This window comes from Heloderma suspectum, chromosome 5 (assembly GCF_057233095.1).
Source record: "Heloderma suspectum isolate Gila_16-S chromosome 5, 16-S_ref, whole genome shotgun sequence".
Taxonomy (NCBI): domain Eukaryota; kingdom Metazoa; phylum Chordata; class Lepidosauria; order Squamata; family Helodermatidae; genus Heloderma; species Heloderma suspectum.
Window position 1 is genome coordinate 96788790 of NC_139462.1, and position 21815 is coordinate 96810604.

The 21815-nt window shown below is 43.3% G+C and overlaps 1 long non-coding RNA gene and 2 other non-coding genes across 3 annotated transcripts; all 3 read right to left on the reverse strand.

Moving 5' to 3' along the window:
- Positions 1–9665: 9665 nt before the first annotated feature.
- LOC146344155 (uncharacterized) lies at positions 9666–17823 on the reverse strand. The gene is made up of 4 exons (XR_014792164.1): positions 17611–17823; positions 15930–16054; positions 13897–14021; positions 9666–12539 (listed from the first exon to the last, which is right to left on the reverse strand). It is a non-coding gene; the product is annotated as an uncharacterized LOC146344155 (long non-coding RNA).
- Positions 14203–14320, reverse strand: LOC146344156 (small nucleolar RNA SNORA26). The gene has a single exon (XR_014792744.1). It is a non-coding gene; the product is annotated as a small nucleolar RNA SNORA26 (small nucleolar RNA).
- LOC146344157 (small nucleolar RNA SNORA26) lies at positions 17419–17541 on the reverse strand. Its single transcript, XR_014792745.1, has one exon. It is a non-coding gene; the product is annotated as a small nucleolar RNA SNORA26 (small nucleolar RNA).
- Positions 17824–21815: the final 3992 nt, after the last annotated feature.

The window sequence follows — 21815 nt, forward strand, 5'->3', positions numbered from 1 at the left end:
TGCCAAAGAACGTGCTGGCCTTAAAGGAGCAGTCAGTGTTTCCAGTAGCACAATAGCGAAGCATGTTTCCAATAGCACAATAGCAAATCATTATACACATCAATGCATAGGGCAATCAGGTGATGTATTACATCTGCCCGTGCTGCTTCAGACTTTTCACCCAAGGGTGCTGGTCTAATTGTTGCTTCCAAAGTCTTGCAGCTGCACTTGCTTCTGATGCAGCTTCCTGAGCCTTGGATTCCAGATGATCAGGGCTGAATCTACACATAGCAGTTTTACCATTATCATACTGAGTGATAACTATTGGTGCTCATGCACCATGCAGTTTTCACTGCAGTGTGAGAACGGTATAACTGCTATGTGTAGATTCAGCCCAAGTTTCTGCTTACTTTCAACTTGGATCCCATTGGCCTGTGGAAGAATTCAATTTTTAGAAAATTCAGCAGCTTCTGTTTCATATGTTTTACAGGTAATGCAGCAGACATCTCCACTTTCCATCAGCTTCAAGTGACTTATTTAGAAAACAGTAGTTCTTCAATAGACAGTTCAGACCCATTTTATGACCTTTATACCAACATGATGATGTGCTTGAAGTTTCAAGAGCAAGATTACTGAAATAATCTAACTTTGTCGCAGTGGTGGGCTGTGATCCTTCGATTTTCTCATTTTCTGTATGAGTGACAAGGTTAGCATGTGCAGCAACAGCTGACTAGATTTAGGGTTGATTTCATTAGATTCTGAACCAATCAACTCCTTACACTGAACCACTACAGATGATGCTTCAGCCAGCTGTAGATCATAAGAAATTGCAGCAATGATGGTTTTCTCTGAAGTGGGTTCTGGAGAAATGAGGTGGTATTGCTGATTTGGGGCCTGATTTTGGTTTAGGTGCTGCAGAGGCAGCAGTAGTGCAGGGGAATAATGGTATTTTCTGTTGTTTGTGGAACATCTTTCCACAAGTTTCTTCCTTCTTATCCAAGTCACTCAAATTTGAATTCTTCACATTGTCAGTATTCCTTATTTGCAGAATGCACTTATAACCTTACAAACTATGGCCGCCTCATGGATTCTTGGGAAGAAAGGGAAGTTTGTCCCAGAGAGGGCACTGTAGGAGTCAGAAGAGCCAATCCCCCTTTCATCCATAGGGACAGACTAGAGGCAAAATCCCCCTTTGTATAGCAGAACTACTAGGGCCATCTTTCAGCACTAGGGGGATGCTCAGGAGATGAGAGACTTCACTTGCTGGCTGAGCAACACCAGGTGGGGCCTATAACGCTCTTAGGGCAGTGTTTCTCTGGATGCGATGTCTCTTGGATGGTCACTCTCCCATGTTGCACTGATTGTCTGACTGAGTGATTATCTGATCTGTGAAAAGTGGGCCAGGGGAAAAAAACACACACTATTACATCCCACCCTGTGTTGTTGCTTCTTCCTTTTAGGCTAGAGTTACTTTCTATGATATGGGAAGAATTCTGTATATGCTCAGAGGTCAGGCCTTAATTCCTATGACAAGTGTTAGGGCTCAAAAGCTTAAAGCTGCCTGAAGACCATGCCATCTTCCCTGGAAACTGTGTGGGGGTGGGGCCTGCCCTCTATGTCTGTTGAGAGGGTCCAGAGGGATTTTATTATTAGTGACTCAATTTGATACTGAAATCATGTTGCTCCAGGACTGAAATCCGGCACACCCATAAGTGTTCTGAGAAAAATGATATACTGTGTGTGTGTGTGTGTGCACGCACACGTCCAGCTTCAACTGCAAAGCCTTGCTTTTTTAAATAGATGTTGGGGGCTGCGGGGGGAGGGTGGGGGAGGGAGAAACCCTTCTTAGCGGAAAGGTAAACCATTGTTCTTTTACTACAAAATATAAATATGAAATAAATATTTTCTGTTTGGTCCAGGACAGCTTCTGGCATTAGAGGATGCAGTATTTTTAGTGTTTATTGTGTGCTATGCATTTTTAATACCTTCTTTAAGCTACTGCAAAATAAAAAGAATCCTGAAATATTTATTTTTCTAATACCAGAACAGTTGCTTTTTTAACCAATTTTTCTACGTTCTGAAATTAGAGTTTTAGAGATTATTATTTTGCTTTTTAATTCATGTATTTACTGGTGGGTGGGCAGGCTAGTAAGAATTTTGCTATGCTGGTAACTTGTATAAATGCATTTGCAAGGATATATTCACTCCCTGGTTGTTATTTTAGTCTGAACTACTTTTGCCATAACCCAAGTGTCTGGGCTTTACATGCTAGAGAGGCTTCCACATGCAAGCCATTTGAATGAAAAAATGGACACCCAGTAACAATTCCTTAAAAAAATCCCCTGCCCATTCAGCATGGCCAATGGCCAGGAATGCTGGGAGTTGTAGTCCAAAACATCTGGAGGGCACCAGGTTGGGGAAGGCTGATCTAAAAGATGGAACTTGGATCAGTTGCTCAAAACGTATTGTGCAATTTTTCCCCCCAGGTATATAACATACTAGTCAAAAGCTTGTGTTGCGTAATGTGGGATGCTTAACCCAGCTTACTTACTGATGGCGTGCTTTCATTCTTTACAGTGCAATCCTACACATAGCTGCCCAAAAGTAAGTCCCACTGAGTTCAATGGGGCTTACTCCCAGGCAAGTGGGAACAGGATTGTAGCTTTAAGGCGCAATCCTATCGAGATAGGTGGCCGCCTCCAAACCTGGAGATGACTGCCTATCCTATGCAGGGCAGGAGAAGCACGGAGGGGATCGTGCCCTCCGTGCTTCCCCTGCCCTGCTTTTTTGGCTAGACAGCCGATTGTGGCTGTCTAGCTGCAGGAGCATGGAGTGGGGAAAGAGGCTGCTGTACAACACATAGGATGTGTCATACACACAGCTATGCTCTCCCCACCCCAGAACACCCCCAGCCATGGCCCTTTTCAGCCCCTCTGCACTCCTCTTGCAAGCACGGAGGACGGAGCTGCCTCGGAGGCAGTGCGGAAGTGGGGAGAGGTCAGTTTTCCTGGAACCGACCTCAGAGCGCGGGCTCCAAGGCCGGTCCCAGAAAACAGCATATCCTATGGCTGTCTAGCCACTGTCTAGCTGCCATAAGATTGCTCCCTCCAACACCTTCTTTCCACTTGTGTCACACTGTGGTCTTTTGCATCAAGCAGCCTTGCCCCATCCTGGTGCCCTCCAGTTATGTTGGACTACAGCTCATATCATCCGCAGCCGCTTATGGCCATGCCGGCAGTGGATGATGGCAACTATAGTACAACACAATCTGAGGGCACCGAGTTGGAGCAAAGCCAGCAGCCTTCCCTGAAAGGTTGGTAGGAAGATGTTTCTGCCTTTAAGCAGTGGGTCTGACTCAACCTTTTAGCTCTTTCCCATCAAGATTCTGACAAAACATGAATATATTTTTCTTGTATTTCATGGGTACTGCATGCCAGCATCATGGAGCAGTTAAGCTCATTTACCTTTCCAGTGTCCTCCATTTGCAAAGTTTGATTAAGGAGGAATAATTTTGGAAGAATCAATTGATCTGACATTACTGAACATGCTCAAGTTTCAAGCCTCACTGCCTGTTAGCAATGTTCAAATGGGCTTTATAATTTCTGCTGCCAGCAAGCTCTAGAAAGTTATGTGCCCTTTTTTGTTTTTTGTTTACAAAATAAGAGGCAGATGTCAAGTTAACGTCATGTCTTATATCAAAAAAAGATACATAAACAATCTTGAATTAGTTGCTTTCTCTACCAGGTACTTTGTTTAAATTCTAAATCCAAAGGCAATGGTTTTATGTTTCATCTTGATCATATGCAATTAAGATAACAGAAGATGCCCTTGACAAGTGACCAAGAAAAACCTCAGATCTTTGTATCTAGGACACATTTCCACAGTTCACTTTGACCACAGTCTGGCACAGAATTCAAAAGACGACCCTGTGAGGAAGTTGACTGCAACCTCTAACAAAAGAGCATAGAAACATCTTTGAAGTATACTTTCCTTAGTGAAAAAAATTATTGTATCAACTATCTACCTCTCTCTCTGAAGAGCACAGAGTGGTACACCGAGGCCCAGCATATGAACTCTATACAACTGGAGCAGCAGCATGGAAGAAGTAATGTCTGACATGGAGCAACCACGTGAAATGCTGTTTCTTTGTAGAATTATGTAATTAAAAAACAAGATAGGCATTTCCTCCATGCTACTACATTTGGATAGAGACATTCCATGATGGAGTGTGTGTCTTTTAGGGCAGAATACAGTACAGTTGCACATGAGATAGCCACAGAAAACAGCAATATGTATCACAGAATAGCTGTCGGAAGTGATCTTGGGAGGTCCTCAGGTCCAACGTGTCAAGTTCCTCCTCTTCCCACAGTAACATAGAGTCTGGAAACATGTGACATCACATGCCTACATTACAGATAGAGGATAGGGAACTGGACTCATAGAGTTGCCATTTTTAGCAGCAAATAACTCCTTGTTTGCCATCAATGTTTCATTTTCCACTTAAAGCATGGGTGGGCAACTTGTGACCCTCCAGGTGGTTTGTCCTACAACACCCATCAGCCCTAGCCAGCATAGCCAATGCTGAGGGATCATGGGATTTGTATGCCAGACATTTGGAGGGCCGCAAGCTGCCTACCCCTGCCTTAAAGAGTGCCTGAACTAACCCATAGGTAATCTTTTTATTCTCATCACCCTGCTAAGCAACCTAGAGCTTTGGGGTGAGGCAGCATCAGTCTGCTAATAACCTCAAGTTCCATTTCTCCTTTACAGCAGATAGATATGAGGCAGTGGATTCTCAACTGAAATTGCTCATGGAGAAGGACAAAAACTCAATCCAGGAGAAATGGAGGATGGTGTGGGACCTAGTTAACCAGGGAATAGGTATTTTGCTTGTTCGTGATAGGGTTACACTTCACCTGAAAGACCAGGTAAGCATCTTAGGAGTACTCCTTGGGTACCCAGGTAGCAGCTATTAGCTGAAGTGCCTTGGTGTATCTTCAAGATGCATCTATACCAGGCTCTGAAGAACCATTCTATTCCTATGGTGCTTCCCATCCCCACAGTCTGTGGATGCTCAGCCCTTCAGCCCACAGCAGTTTCTGATTAATGAACACTGCCAGTGTTGCCACTCTGACTTCCTAGGGGAAAGGTGGGATACGAAACGAAACGAAACAGGACTCTGGTCAAAGTTTTGCACAAAGATAATGCAAATAATGCAGCAGGAAAAAATAAAATCCTGCATAACAGATTAGGCATGTTGTGCATTGCATAATATGCTCTTTTCTTATTTTGCATTTTACTCTGCTTCTCCCAGGACAGGACAAGCTGTGTAGGGCACTGAAGCCCTATCACCCCAAAGTGTTATTCAGTCCACCCCCGAACTGGCTTCTGAAACTGACTGGTAATTGTCCAAACTTTTGAGCATATCTTTACAATCATAAGGGCTAGAAACTTGCTTTAAGAAAATAAATGCAATATCAGATTGGCAGATTTGAATTCTATTCCTAATTCCACCTTCTGCAGTGCTGTGGAATTATGAGACACAGCCCTACAACCCTGCCCCCCAAAGAGGCAAGAATTGCAAGATTGCCACCCAACTCTACACAGCAGGAACCATGCCCTCATTCCATAACAGCTATGCCTCCTTTTGCACTAAATCAAGGAATGAAGTAATGAGCAGAAAACAGAACGCCAACAATCCAGTCATTATTCTACCATGTACATACAGAAGAGCACATGCCTTTTCTTCTGCAGAGGGGGGCTTGGAACAGAGTACGATATCACCCCTTTCTCTGGACCCTTGCAGTGGAGGCCATAACTTAAGAGATCCCATCGAAGGTGAGTTAGATGTGTTTGCTGCTAAGCAAGCAACTTCTATGCCAGGTTGCCAGTCATGGCATTTAATACTTTCAATAGTGTGCCAACTATTTGCAGTCATTCTTTTCTTTATTTGTAACAGGCCTGAGAATATTCTCATTTTATAAATGGGAATGGAAGCTAACAGAGTGATTTAATTAAGGCTACCCAAGAGATTTGAAGTCCATCTTCCCTTGTTTATGTTCCAACATGATGTTTTATGCATAATAGGTAGTGAATCCATGAGATGAGAAATATGTTCCCTTTACATCCTCATACAGAGCACATGACCTTGGCCCTTACTGGTCACAAGCAGCTTTCGATGATGCAAATGAAGTTATTTTGTTGCTCAGTTACCCAGCCAATCCTAAAAAGCAGTTTCTATAGAAACATATTGTAGTTAAAATTATAAATCAATGTTCTGCTTGCTTAGAGAATTAACCTTCAGAGCAAGAAAGTATCCAGGATAACAGTTGTTTGAACACAGCTATAAACTATGGCTTATCAACGCAGTAATAGGCCTAGGCAGGCCTTGGGCTTGCATGCTCTCCACTCTTCCTCAAACATGGCTACAAGATGGGAAGCATTTCCTTCCATTTTTGACTAACCACAGTTTAATGTTACTTGTGAACCTGGACAAACCGCAGTTACTTAGCCACAACTTACTAAAACAAGAGTCAACTTCAAATCATGGTTTATGAAGTTGGCTTGTTTCAACAAACCATGGTTAGGAGAGTGGAATGTGTGAGCTCGAGACTTGCCTAGGTTCATTCCTATAATGATGGGCCAGTTTTATCCTTGCATCCAAATGCAACCTATCACTAAATCCAGTTTTATTTCTTATCTATTAAGCCAAGTGGAAAACACGCTTGTTGGCTATTAGTTCTTTGTTTTGTTATTGGAGTAGTGCATAAGAAATAGTCTCCATGATCTATTGTAATAGTCACAAGTGAAGACTACACTAGATCAGAAGATTCATTAGCTTTGCCTCTACATTTGGAGGCCACAGTTAAGAGCACGAAATATAAACGTTCAGAGCATTATGATTTCAGTAATCCTCACAATAACCTTGGCCAGCATCCAAAGAACCATGATAGTAGGAGGGAGTTTAGACTCCCTCACCCCTCCACCAGTCATCCACACTATACTGAATGACAAAATTCACCCTTCTCCTTGCACATCCACAAATGAGTCCACTCCTTTATAAAGCATATTTTTGTTTAAAATAGCCTGTTTTGAGCCAGGTTTTTGCTAACCCACACTAACCCAGGAAGCAATCATATGTATGCTTACAAGGAAGTAAATCTCACTGAATGCAGCACAACTTAATTCCTAGTAAAGATTTTTACCCTCACAAAATGTTTCAGCAAGGATGTCGACCACACAGCATCTAAAGCATTTATCATGCGAGCCCTGAAGGGAGGTGCTTACTGTGAACAGATCACCCACATTCATCACATTTCCATCAATGTGATTTACCCATTCAAAGCTCCTGAACAGATGTTCTGAGAGGAAGTAGTACTGTATATTCATCTTTTGCAACTATAAACGGCTTGGAAGCTGAAAAGCTAGAATTCAGCTTTCGATTGTGCTGAGTAATTGAAGGCATTTAACTGAAGAATAGTTAATTAAACAGTCATTTATCACGTTTTTGACTTGTTTCACATGTAACACCAGTTCCTGAGTCAAACAACCCAGGAATTGGTGTAGCCACACAGGAGTGAGCAACCAAGCTGCCTCCCGCCACCACTTCTTCCTTTCTTTCTGGGATCACAAAACAATCTAGGAATGTCCTGTTCTTGAGTCGTTGTCATGACATGCAAACCCGGCATTCTGGGCTGCTTAAACCCAACAACAAAGCATAAGGTGTTCTTGGGTTGTTTTGCAATCCAGAAAGGAAGGAGAAGCGGGCAAAGGGCTCGCCTGTGCTCACAAACAACCCACAGCTAACTTGGCTTGATTGTGCCCTTTATCCTGCCTTTCCTCCAAATAGCTCAAGGTGGCGCATCTCCCCCCCTCCTCCCCAAATTATCCTCTTATCAAATTATCTTATCTTCCCCAAATGCCTGCAAGGCAGGTTAGGCTGAGATAGTGGCTGGCCTAATGTCACCCAAGGTGTTTTATGGCCGAGCAGGAATTTGAACTTGTGCCTCCCCATTCCTAGCCTAGCACATGACGCACTATACCACACTGGCTCATCAATGAAGCCAGCCACCAGTCACTTTATGGATGCTGGTTCTGTCTCAGTGGGGAGAAGAATTGGTTCAGTCCTCAGTGTAACTCAGTGCTGATCTTACAGCAATTGGCAGTATGCATCAAGCTTTCTTATGTCAGGCTGTGAACTACCACAGCAGTGTGCTGCTGGCAAACCAAGACATCTGATGAACAGATGCATTATCTTATCCACTGGAACCAAGTTTAAATAGGTTAAAAGCCATCTTCAGGACCAGATCTAGACATAATGCACACATAGGGATGGATTAGACTATTTCTCATCCATGCCACTTTACCATATATTGATTCCTAAATCCAGTTTCTGCATTAATCTGTCATTTAAAAAAAAAGCACAAAAACTGAACACAAATACTATTTTAAATACATATGTTTGAAGTATTTTGCCATAATACCCCATGGTATTCAACAACTACTGCCCAGTCACAAATACCCCTTTCTTAAGGAAGGCACTTGAGAGGGTTATGGCACAGGGGGTTGTATGCAGGCACTGTTGGAGGAGACAGATTCTCTGGACCCATTCCAATGTGGGTTTCAACCTGGCCATGGGACTGAATCAGCCTTCGTCACCTTGAGAGGGACAGGCAGCGTGCACCACATTAATTCTGCTCAACCTCTCATCAGCTTTTGATACCATCAACCATGGATTTCAAAGAGTATCATTGGGTGACCATTCCTCAGCCCCTTAGCAATTGAGCTATGGGATTCCACAGGGCACCATCTTGTCCCCAGTGTTGCTCAACATCTACATGAAGCTGCTGGGAGTGGTCATTAAGGAATTTGGAGCCAAGTGCCATCAGCATGCAGATGACACACAGCTTTCTCCCTGCGACATCTGAATCAGGTGAGGTTGTGCGAGTTCTGGATCAGTGCCTAGACTCAGTAATGGGCTGGATGAGGGCCAATAAATTGAAGCTGAATCCTGGCAAGATAGAAGCCCTGTGGGTGAGGGATTCCTAAGTTGGGGAGATAGGCTCATTGCCTGTTCTGGATGGGGTTGCACTCCCTTTGAAAGACCAGGTTCATAGTCTGGGGGTACACCTAGATTCATCACTATTGCTGGAGACTCAAGTGGCCACAGCAGCTCCAGCTTTGGCTGCTTTGTCAGCTACTGCCTCTCCAGGGATAGCTTGGCCACAGCGGTACAGGCATGAGTAACCTCAAGACTGGATTACTGCAAAGTGGTCAATGCAAGACTGCTCTTAAGGCTGTTCCGGAAGCTGGAGCTAGTGCAGAATGCAGCAGCTTGGCTCTTATCAGGAGCTGCCCATTTTTAGCATGCAGCTCCTTTGCTGAGGGAACTGCACTGGCTGTCCCAGGTTTCAGTAGTAGCATATAGGACCAAACCCACTTGGGACCAGGATATTTAAGAGAGCACCTTCTCCATTATCAACCTGCCCCATCAAAGGTCATTAGATGGCATGCTCTTGGTGGTTCTGCACGGACCTATGACCCAATTGGGAGTCCACCTGGAAAGAGCCATCCGTGTGGTGGCCCCCTCTCTATGAAACTCCCTGCCTCTGGAGGTCAGGCAGGCATCAGCATTGTGTTGTTTCCAGTGCCTCCTGAAAGCACCTTTATTTCAAGAAGCCTTCCTTGGTTGACCAGCACGGTTTTTATTGGTAGTTTTAAAAGCAACATTTTGAATATGGCCTTTTATTCTTTTTATCTTTTATCGTTCACCACTCTGGAATCTGTCTAGAAGTGGAACAGAATAAATAAATGTTGAAAATAAAATAAAATAGCATTTATAAATGTATGTTCCTCCTCTACACTTTTCTAAAACATTTAAGCCTAAAATATGCATTTTAAATGTATTTCTTAAGCTGAGAACCGCATTGCAAAATGTGAAGGCTATATTCTGATCTGTACATTAGTCCAGGTGGTAAGAATCAGGTACAGTTGTAACAGATTTTGTACAGACAGAATGCCTCGTGCATCCCTATATACATGCAAGGATGCCATCCCAAAATAATACATCTAAAATCTGAAACCATGGGTGAAAATTGAATTTTTTTGCACAGAGTAGGGTGTGAAGTTAAAGTTGAAAAGGAAATTAGATTAATTGTTGTATTGTAATTGTTTTAGTGTGATAGTATGTTTTTATGGCTCTTTTATCAGTACTTGTTTTATTAATACTGTAAGCTGCAACCATCAACATTATAGTAAAGCTTAGTTGCTTCTACAGTGTCAAGCAGACACAAAACACCCATTTTAAAAGAAAAGATTAAGAAAAAAGAGGGAAACCCCAAATATCACTGCATACCTATTTTGCTACAGGAAACATTGTCTAATTAGTCTCATTTTCTGACATATCACTAGCAGTACCTGCTTCTTCTAGTCCTTCATTTTTATCATCTTCATGGCCTTCTAGAAACACATATTCCTGGACTGAGACAAGCTCCTCCACCCTTAGATATGTCAGTTTACCCCTTGATTTGGTGTACTTCCAAATATAGACCATTTCTTTCACATGCTGCAGAAGATGGAAACTGAAGCAGGCAAGCGAGTCAGCCAGGCGCTATGTTGCACGAAGACCTTGCCATCATGTTAGCAGGAGGGACATACTTGGCAGAATCCCAGACTGTATTCCTGGGTTCTGCAATATTGAAAAGTATCTTTCCAAAATCAAGTCCCAAGTGTGCTGCTTGTTTCATAACCTAGGCACATGCAGTGCTGTCATCACTTCTATTTCTGCCTTTGAATCCTGGTCCAAAAGGTTTGCAGCAACATGAGTTGGCTGTCAACAAATTTTTCCCCATTTCTTAAGTTTTTCAGGCTGAAAGAGGTTCAGCACCCTTGGCATAGATTCTCAGTTAATTTTATCTTGGCCAGTTGGTGAAGAACATCTGACAAAACTGCACTGTCCAGTTCAGATGCAGTGACGGTGGAAGAAATTGGCTTAAGAATCTTGAGGGAATTCTGCAGCTAAACCCAGAAGACATCTTCATCAAGTACAGCGTCCCTTACATTTCCAGGTACTTTAAGATCCTCAACTCTTCCTGCTTCTCAAAGAGCTTCTTTTATCTGGTAAATTTTCATAAGGCCTAGTTTGCACAATCATGGCAGCTGAAACAAGCCACCGTGGCTTGTTGTAGCCACTGCGTATGCTGGACACATCCCCCTAATTACCCACACTGGCATGGCTTGCCATGCCATCCAAACGCAGAGGGCATGGCTTATTTGGGGCAGGCAGCAACCCTCAAATAATCAAACCATAGGCCATGGGTTATTTGAGGGTTGCAGCCCACTCCAAACAAGCCATGCTGCCCTGGTTCAAATGATACAAGCCGCACCAGTGTGGGCAGCTGGAGAAATTTGGCACGTATGGTGGCTCATTCCAGCCAGCATGACTGCGCAAACAAGGTCAAAGTGTACACTTCTTCCTTGCACATTTACCCTGTCCACCTGTAGGTATTGCAAGGCACCGAGCTTCGCTGATGGTCTTAGCAATTTTAAAGCTTCCTGCCCTATGCATTGTCAGTTGTTGACAACAGCATTCCAAAAGAACATACTGCTTTTTCAAGAGCTTGTTCAATTTTTCTTGGTCTTCAGGTGTCATATGTCCTCTGCAAATGAAGCTATTGAGAATCTTTTGTATACAAGCTGCTTGCAATACTTGGTTACTTCAGGACGTTGTTTGGCCAACCCTGTGTGAAGATGCTGAAGTTGTAGAAGCAGCAGCACAACTTCTGGACTGAGAAAACTGGGGAGCACAAATCACACCTTTTTCATCTTGGTCCTCCTCACTTACACCCATGAAAGATTTTGTAACGTATGTAAGAAATGTTGTATAGATAAGGATGAATGTCATCCTCGTGGTGGCATTTGGAAACGCATATTTGATTTGACAGTATTTGCAACCCACATTTTTTCCCTCAAAATAACTTGCAATGTGGAAATGCTTCCATATCTTAAAAGCTGGTCTCAGCATTTTGCTGAAGGGGGGGGGGGGAATGACAAAAAAAGAATTAGTTGCTAACTTGCATGTAAATACTAAGCTACAGTGTGTACAAATTTATTAGTGGATGGATGGAGATGCCTCTCTTCCCTCAAAGTTAACTGCACATAACTCTCCTGCCCTGCAGGTCTCACCTCACTGCTAAGGTGGCAGGGTGCGAGCGCGTGCGTGATTTTGCTAAAAAGCAGCAGATTAGCAGGCATTCAGTTATGATTTACACTGGGGTTAAGAAGATAAATGTAAACAATATTTTAGCTGCATTCGTTTATCTCGATTCAGAATACTGAGCTCTTTATTGAAAGGTAAAGAATACTTTCTTTCAGCTCCTTTGTGCTGCTCAGTATTTTTGTGGATCACAGGGCAGGAGGAATCAGGTTCCTTTTAACTTCAAAACCTTTAGACTGGCTCTTTCTCCTCTTCTATGCCTTTTGAGCAAGCAGGACAATGAGCTCCATGTTTCTGAACTCTACAGGAATAACTGGATATGGCTCCACTTCCAGTCCTTTGCGACCTGGGGGGGGACGGGGGACGACACAGAACAGAACCATCAACCTCAAACAAGAGGAAGCCCACAATCAAAAAACCACACTTTTTCTTGCATCTCTCATGAGAATTGAAAACAAAAACACACTTCTCTCATGCATTTGAGAGCTGTACTGTCTGTTTGTCCTCAGACTACAGGAATTGTAATGATATGAAACTGTATGGTCTTGTCTGAAAGTCTTCCTATTACATCATTTTTAGAAATTACATCATTTTTAGAAATCATTTGGAGGGGAGTACAGGTAGCAATATACGAACACCATGTCTTAAATCAGGGGTAGACAAATCGATGCCCTCTTGATGTTCTGTACTACAACTCCCATCAGCCCCAGCCAGCATCGCTAATCATCAAGGAGCTGTAGCCCAAAACATCTGAAGGGCATCGGGCTGCCCACCCTTGCCTTAAATATTTAATTCATAGTTCTAAAAGAAAATATTCCATAATTTATTTTGTTTTCAATTTTACAGAAAAAAACAAAGTAGTCTTTTAGGGGGGAAACCATGTTTTTCACCAAATGCTTCCATTTTTTTCTGGGTCTTCACATCTCTACCCATACCACCTCCTCTCCCCTATAATATCACATCATACATTCTGCATGATGGAATTTGCAAACTACTGTGGCAGGGAAATTTGCAATGCAATGATGTGGCGTTCTGGCATTGTGCTGTCTCAACATCACAGGGAAGAAGAGAAGGAGGTGTGGGGAAAGACTTGCACATATTTCGCTTAGAACAATGAATAACCCATTATAGGAATGGCAATCCATTCTGGCTAAACTTCCAATATAAATGTCTGCTTTTACTGGGAGAGCACATGATACACAAGTTGTCATTTTTAATAGAGACTAGTGATGGCTTGCAGGCTGACACACCTATTTGTACAGTTTTGCTGTCATGATGTCTGTTTTAGCATCATGAAAATGCCAACACTGTACACACCTTGGGATTTTCCCCCAATTATCCTAAGTTCTCACTATCTCCACTCCCACAGGCCCAGCTGCAATAGCTATTCAGACTTTAGCTTGCTGCCTAAAATAAGTCAGCTCACTGAAGGCAGCTGTTCAATCCAAGCCACTCTTGAACTATTTTTCTGGGAGCTTTTAGGATTTTACTAGAAAAAGTTTCACTCCTTCCACACCCACAAGCTATTGGGAATGATCCAATGGGACTTTAAGCATAATGATGAATATACATTTTGAGAACTCTGCCTCTCTTTACTTGGCAATGAAAAATAAGCTAAATGACTGAATTGTTCCCCCGCTACATCTGCAGTTTTTACAGAATCACCCATAATCCATTCATTTGCAGCTATTCACAGTGCTCACCCAGGTGCTTCGGTTTTCAAGAAATAGTCATGTCAGTGACACCTCTCAAAGCTCTTGATAAGCATCCAGACATCTGCTGGGGGGAGGGACATCTTATTTTCCATCAGTAAAAGGTGTATGTGCACCTAAATCCCAAGGAAGGACAAAATCCAATGACTAGCGACTTTAAAAGCCAAAAACCACATTACAATCTGCAGTAAATAACTATTCTGTGTGGCATTTTAAATGTCACTGACATCAGCCATAGCAATTCTAGAGCAAAGTTATGCATCAAAGCAGATGTTTTAAAAATATTTTCTTTGTTACGTTTGTACCTCCCGACAGGATCCAGAGGAAAGTTCCATTCTTACCTCTGGGTTTAAGAGAGGATTACTTTACCCCTCTGTGTTGGCCACTTAAAGCACCACCAGCCTTAAGAGGGCAAAGCTGAAAAGGGGAAAGGCTGCCAAGAGAACCCTGGCTATTTGGCCATTTAAAAGTACAACAAATAAATAAAATAAAGATGCAGTTCCTGCCATACTTAATAACCTGAATAGTCTGACTCAAAAGCATTGGCTCACACATTCACGTTTAGCACTTGGCAACTGCCACATCCACTGATAATCTGTGAATCCCAAGGACACTATACTAGAACTCTCACATTGCTTAACCACCATGCTTTTCAATACAATTGGCAAGGCAAGAGGAAAATCAGTTGTAGATGGACTTTGTGCTTTCAGAAATGGGACATCAACCAGTGGTGCTCCTCTGTTCCAAAATGCATTGTTAGGTATAATCTGATACCAGCAATACCTACCACTTACCAATTCATTCAGTCTGCAATTTCCATTTTGAGACTGGAGCTATCAAAACTGCAGACCTCATGGCTATCACACCTGGCCAAATTCTGGGACTTTTCCAGTTCTTCTCCCACAACATTTTTGGTACCATCTAGCCTGATGAACAGTTCTGGAGAACTTGAAAGCTTACACCTTTTTGTGGAATTCTGATTGGTCCTAATAAAGATATTGCCTAACTGTGGGGGTTGTTTCCTCAGGGACCAGCATGGCTATCTTCGCTTTTCAATAGTGTCAGTTCCCACATTCAACACTTTTCAAATCCTTCCTCAGATCCCATTCTCACTTATTTGAGAACATGTAAAACCTGCCATCAACCCACCACCTAGGATCCTCGCTACTCCCTTATCTGGCTGGATTTTCTCATTTAGCATGTTATTAGTTTGCCCATGTTACCACCATAAGCTTTTTAGACAGGAACAATGCCAGTCTTATGTTACCCAATATTTAGTGCAGCACAGACACAAGATATTGCACAGAAACAGGTAATCTCAAGCAATGCATTAAGTGCATCATTATAAAGCACCACCAAAATTAAGTGGTCCTTCACAAAGCAATATGCAAACACTATAAGCTGCCATCCCAAGGAGCTTACGGCCTATGTTTTAATATTGGGGGAGGGAACAGAATGAAGAGAGATGCATACACTGTGCAATTATGCATACACAGGATTCATTTTGGTTTGGGCAAGGGATTACTGGATATTAGTCTCTTGGAAAAACAAATGAATTTTGAAGGATTTAGAGAGAAAAAGCAGTGGCACCACACAGGTTCAGGAACAAAGTCCCAGGCAAAAGAGGAAGCAATGAAATAGGACTATTAATTGTTTAGAGGAGACCTTTCAATGGTAGCGCTGGAAGAGAGTCACTGTCAGGGAAGTAATGGGAAACGAGAGCAAAAAGATATACTGGGGCAAAGCCTTGGAAAGCTTTTTGAAAGGACAAGGAGCTGGTGCTGGATGGGCAGCCAACGTAAGGGGCTCATCATAAGTTCTGAACAAGTAGTTTCTTTCAGCAATAGAGTTTTGGGTAAACCTGAGAGGACGGAGGTGCAACAGAGAAAAGCAGATAACCAGGGCATGTACTTTTTTATCTGTAAAAGCAGATAACCAGGGCATGTAAGATGTGTCATTTTAGTTAAGCACATAGAGAGGAAAGAGGCATATCACTTTAAAGGGAGGAGTATCACTTATCTTACCTTCTCTCAAAATGGACAGCCTTTATTCAGCCATTACTTCCAGTCCATTCAAATGCAGAATACTTTGTGGAAGGCCACACTGGTAAGCAGACAAGATATGGCTTGGAGATGAGCCATGACCATTCCTGAAACCGGAAAAAATGGCTAATTTTGCTGTTATTGGTAACATCTAAAAACACAGGCCTGCCATTCCTAAACCTAATGGATTCAATCTTTCAAAAGCTAAACTCCTGTAACAAAATTGTCCTAGTACGTATCGAAGATCAATCAGTCTGAAGAATAAATGGTTGTAGCACAACATTAAGTTGCAAGCACCTCATTGTTTTTAAACCAAGTTGTGAGGAAACACCACAGTAACACTAATATAGCAAAGATTACATGTTTTTGTTTTCTTTAATGTTGGCAACTGAACAGTCAGTCTGTGGCACTTGGTGCAGTCTAAATGAGCCATCTTAAACCTCAAGATCTACTCTAGGATTATTAGTGCAGGACAGTCCATACCTCAGAGAGTGAGCATTGCTGAGAAAGACACAGATGTCTCATTGCTCCCCAATGTGTTACTGCATAGCCAGGTATTTAAGCCAGCTCATGGGATGGTTTCTGAAGTTCAAGTGTCAGGCCAAGGTATTTCCCCCCCAGCAAAGCCAGATTAAGGCCAAATCCTATCGACTGCACCCTCCATGATTGGAAGCCCTTGAAGGCAGAACTTCCAGTCATCCAATGCAGGGCAGGATGAGCGGTGGCAGCAATCCTCACCTCCCTATCTTCCCACCCTGCAGCAAGGGCACTTCAGAGGGGGAGGGAAGGAAGCTGGACAGGCCTCAGGATAGCTTGTATCCTGGCCCCTCGTCTCCTCCCCTCTCCACCCACTGCCCTTTCCCCCCTCTCCGAGGTCACTTTTCTGACCTCAGAGGCCAGCTGGCTGCGAGGGGTTGGGTCTCTTGACTCCCCCTTCCAAGGTTGAAGCGCTGTCTCTGACCTCAGAGGGGGGAATCCCCACTATCCTATGGCCCCTCAGACAATGTCTATGGGCCACAGGATTGTGCCCTAAAGTCAACTTGTCAAAGTTACCCATGCAATCTATTATTTCTATAAGGCCAATGTACATGGTTCTTTACAGAAGCAACACTCTTAACTTTTTTTGTTTTTAAGGAAGAGTATGGCCCAAGTATAACAAATACAACTAAACATAACAAACATTAAGGGTGCAATCCTATGCATGTTTGGACAGAAAAAGTCCTAAACCTACCAGCATCCAGGACATGCAGGGAATTGCAAGGCATTTTTCTGTCTAAAAACGAATAGGATTGCGCCCTAAGGCTCTTCGCTGAACGAAGTTGGGTACTTCCCACACTATTGATATTTGAATATGAAATTGAGGGGCTTGTGCGCTGCGTTGGCCTACTCTCACCCCCCACACAAACTAGAGACAGCAATCCAGCACCACTATGAGGTACTAGGCTTCCGTTTAAGACACCTAAATACAAGGTGGTGTTTCTCGCGACAGGATCCGAAGGCAGGGAGCGCCAACCCTGCCCCAGGTTTTAGCGAGAGGAATGCTCTACCCCCCTGTGTTAGCCATTCTAAAGCACAGGTTGCTTTAGACGCGCGAAGTGTGAGGGGCTCAGAAGGCGAAACAGATGGACGCGGGACGTATTTTAGCCCCGCACCGTGAGCGTACCGTTTCAGGAGCGCTGGATCTCCGCGTTTTACGTCCACCTCTCCTTTCCACGCGAACTACAAGCGTTTTCTCCCTCTCCCCCGCGTTTCAACTTGCACATGGCCATCCCCGTCTGTTCTCCCCCGCCCCTTTCCTGGGGAATGGTCAATCCCACCCTCGGTAGGCCCACCGGCAGGAATTATCCAGCCGCACTCACCACCCACGACACAAGAGAAAGAACGAGCGCGTTTGGTGAGTTTATATAGCGAGAAAACGGATCCCGCGAGACTAGATCACGGCGCGTGGCTGATGGAGGAGAGGGGAGGTGGGCGTAGGATGGGGTACCCGTCCAATCTTGGTAACCCCTTGTTCTGCCCGCGCAGTTCATTGGTGGAGAGAAGAAGGCGGAGCCTCACTGAAGAGAGAGGGGGGGAGGGAGAGGGGGAGGAATTGGTGTGGGAGGGATGGAGTTGCCAGGAAGGAAGATTCAGCTCTGGGCATGAAAAGCGGAAGCGGGGGTCGTGCTTTGGTCTCTACGCCAGCCTTCCCCAGCCTGGTGCCCTCCAAATGTATTAGACTACAACTCCCAGCGCCCTCCAGGCAGCATATAGCCCAACACATCTGGGGGCACCAGGCTGGGAAAGGCTGCTCTACACACTGGGTTTCGTCTTTCCCTCCCAACCCCACTCCAAAGTATAACCTACGACAGAAGTCAATGCTCTTTCAAACTCGGGTCTTCTGCGGACGGGGCTGGGGGTTGCATTTCTGCGCAGCTTTTTTTTTTTTTAAGTGTAATGTTGCTCTGAACATAAGAGACCTGCTGGACCAGACCACGGGTCCAGCTAGTCCAGCATTCTGTTCACACAGAGGCCAACCAGCTGCCCACGGGAAAACCATAAGCAGGATTTCAGTGCAAGAGCCCCCTCCCGCCCATGTTCCCCATCAAATGGTGGACATAGGCATACTGCCTGTGATACTAGAGGCAGGATACAGCTCTCAAGACTAGTAGCCACTGATAGCTTTATCCTTCATGAATTTGTCCGATCCCCTTTTAAAGAGAACAGAATTGGTTTCTTGTTCCAAGAGGGAAGAAAGTAAGTCTCCAGTGTTATTATGCTCATATAAAGAGGCAAAGAGAGGCTTGCAACAGCTATGCCATGTAGTCCGCTGTTAATAATAATATGGCAGATCGGAGAGTTACAGCGGCTTTGTATTTGATTTCCACATTTCATGTGGATTTTTAACCCATGAGATAAGTAGACACTTATATTACAACACGCAGGTTAGATCCAAGCGGAAATGTTACTTTGTAATAGTTTGCATATTTCTGGGCGCAGTTACAGTTGCAGATAAGTCAACACTGCTTCGCTCCAGCCAGTTCCTGTGTTCATGTGTGATATGTGTCTGGTTTAAACCATCGCTAATATTTATGATGATTAATAAAGGAGCCTAGATGCAGGAGGGTGAATGGTTTTGCCATTGACATTTTTGATTTTCACAACAGTAGGCTAAGATTGGTTGGTAACATGGTCCACAGACTTTCTCAGGAGTTACATACTTGATTAATTTCTTTTTCCTTTTTAAAAAAGATTTTATTTTCTCAACAGCAAGTTCCATAACATAACAGAGGTAGATAATAATATAACAGATGAAGATAAAAACAGAATAAAATAGGAAATCAATTATTCTCTAGACCAATACAAATCAAAGATTCACTTCCACTTAACTATGAAATAAATCCTAAAAATTACACCTTTAGATAAGAGCGTCCAACGGACTGCAGCCCATTGCCTGGTATTTCATACATATTACATTACATATATTTAACTATGATGAACTTGTTAATGAATAAAAATAAAAATAATGAATTATCTTTTACATACATTAATAAAGCAGTGAAACAATTAGGGTGTAAGCCTTTTAGGAACAGAGATAAACTTAATTTCAATCATGGTATAATCCACCTTGTGCCCAGTGGATCATGCAGGCTATATACTTCCTCAAACAAGCTTATTCATGAGGTTTTCAGATAGTCTTCCAGATATGTACTGGCTAGACTGCTGCATTTCAGACCATTCTAACCCACTGGAGAACCAGTGTCTCTTACCTGGCACTGTATACATCTGAACCCGACAAGAGCTGGTGTGATGTATTGGATGATGTGTAGGACTGGGGACACCAAAATTCAAAGCCCCAGTCAGCCATGAACCTCTCTGTCAGCTGAACCTGTTTTATGCAGCTGTTGTAAGGATTAAATGGGATAACTCCATGTATACCACCCTGAGCTCCTTGGAGGAAAGGAGGACCATAAAGGTCATTTTAAAAAATGTTGTGAGTCCAGGGTGATGACCAGCAAGTAACTTTTTACCATGCTAGTATGATGTAGGAGTTAAGAAACTAACAGAGCAATACCATCCATGTCTACTCAGAAGAACATCCCATTGAATCCAGTGGGGCTTACTACTAGATAAGTGGACTTACAATTGCAGCCTAAACTATGGAGTGATGAGTTGTTTGGTTTAAATCATGCTTTTGCCATCGTCCTAGGTAGTGTGCAGAGCTAATTAAGTGTTATACATGTTTGTTTTTAAAAAAAATAAAGAGCAGACTTGGGTTTTTGAGCACAAGATCAGTGGGAATAGGGCTTTTTTTAAAGCGTTTCCCTGTTCACTATTTTTTATGTGTTACCCTCAGATGATTTTTCCCTTGTGGAATTCCAGAGGTGCATTTACACATGTAAAAAATACAACTCTGGAGCTGGGAAAAGGGTGTAATATAATGCACAAGTGTAATATAATGATAATATACTACTGAGCTCCCTTGAAGAATTGTTTCACAGCAGGCTTCCATGTCTTGTGACTCTCATTCTTAAAAACAGCCGCCAGGAACACAGCATACCTTGTGAGGGGCAGCCATGTGAGTCTGCCGCAACACCCTTGGTTGTTTAGGAGGTTCCAACCTTTAAGCCTTACAGGAGTACAGAACCTTTCTCAGCCCGACTTCAGAGAAGCTCTCGGGGGCCGCATTCCAGTGGTGGATGGGGCTAAGGGCAAAGGGGCTGAGGCAGAATACCAAAACTATCAGCATATCTTAGCTTAAACCTCTTACTGCCAGTAACTGTGTATTTAGGAGAGGCATTTCAACCTTTCAGAACGGGGAAAAATGCACAAAAGCCAGGCAAACCCCAACTATCCACAGCTGGGGGAAAGGGGGTGGCCAGGGGAAGGGGTGTGGCATTCTGGGGGGGCAAGGGCTAGATTAGGACCCCTGGAAGGCTGGATTTGCCCCCCCCCAGGCCTGAGATCCTGCAGCCCTGCTTGAAGGCAGCCTAACAATAACTTTAATAAACCGGTAACATACGTTTGCTGCCTGCTTGGGACTGCATAAAGAGATTAGTTGTCAGGAACCTGGCATGCCACAGTGTGTGGCTAATGGGCTGTGTTTGGCTAGGTGGGTCACTACAATAACGTATTAGGAATATTCATGCTAAATATTATTAATACAATCCACAAAGAGACTTGCAGTTTTGATTTTTGAGCCTCTAGTTGCTGCTAATGCATGGATTTATTTGTAACCGTATAAATATAGGCTTTACCACATTATGCTGAAAATAGCTCATGTTCAGTTTCCAGCCCACACACTGTCACAGCAACCCACTATTTGACTTCCACAATGCATCTGCCCTGCAATTAACACTTCTAGGTTACCATATACAAATATTAGAGGTAAAAGAGCACACAGAAGCCATATGTATTTCACAATGCAGAAGCACCATTTTGCATTTCAATTATCAAAAATTCAAGGATCATACATTATTTTTGTTTCTTACAGGCCATTTTCAAGCTGCTGTTATGATCCCCTCTCCCCAGGTGGTAGGAAATTCCAGGGGCAGCATTACAGGGCTTAATTTGGAGGAAAGAGCACTGGAAACATAATGGTGCCTTTGTAATGGTTGGTTTATTTATGGATTTATGAGCTGAGCATAGTGGAGGCAAATGGTCACTTCTGCAGAGCAGAAGATTCACCAAAGAGTAACCTCAAAGGCTACACTGCCAATTCCAGCTAGCCCTGTTTAGAAACTCCCAGTTTCCTTCCACATTCTCTCTAAAATCAAATTGCTCATTGCTGTTTGCTGCTCCTCTGCTCCTCCCTTAAACTGGACCCATGTCACCAAATTCTGATCTATATCACATTCCATCCATTAGAGATGGGAATGGGGGTGGAGT